This window comes from Limulus polyphemus, unplaced genomic scaffold (genome assembly GCF_000517525.1).
Source record: "Limulus polyphemus unplaced genomic scaffold, Limulus_polyphemus-2.1.2 Scaffold48, whole genome shotgun sequence".
Taxonomy (NCBI): Eukaryota; Metazoa; Arthropoda; class Merostomata; order Xiphosura; family Limulidae; genus Limulus; species Limulus polyphemus.
The window spans coordinates 1,166,748-1,167,275 of record NW_013665658.1 but is presented as its reverse complement, the minus strand read 5'-3'; positions in this window follow the sequence as shown (position 1 = coordinate 1,167,275).

Sequence of the window (528 nt, the reverse complement as noted above, 5' to 3'; positions counted from 1 at the left end):
CGGGCTGAGGATAGAAACAACATTATTCTTACCTAAGACACTTAAAAGATATAACAACACTAGAAGACACAACTGTTCAATGAACAATGAGCCTTTGTTGTATAAGTTGCTTATTTTATCATTACAGTCTGGTGTACTGTTAAACCTTTCATTTTAACAATAAATGCTGGCTATATAAATCTTTTTTATTATTATTTTGTTTGACAATGCGCAAAAGTGAGGAAGTCGAAGTTTGGCCACAAATATATATTTTAATATTTACAAAGTTTGAAAAAACTCTCTTAACTGAAGGTTTGTTATTCTCGTCTGTTTATTCCGTTTATATACAAGTGAGGAAGTCGAAGTTTGGCCACAAATATATATTTTAATATTTACAAAGTTTGAAAAACTCTCTTAACTGAAGGTTTGTTAATTCTCGTCTGTTTATTCCGTTTATATACAACGCCATATTGATCAATTATCGATATGATACTGTGCGTTTAGAATGTCATAAAATATATTCCTCTTCCGTTGTTTAAATTTTCAGTT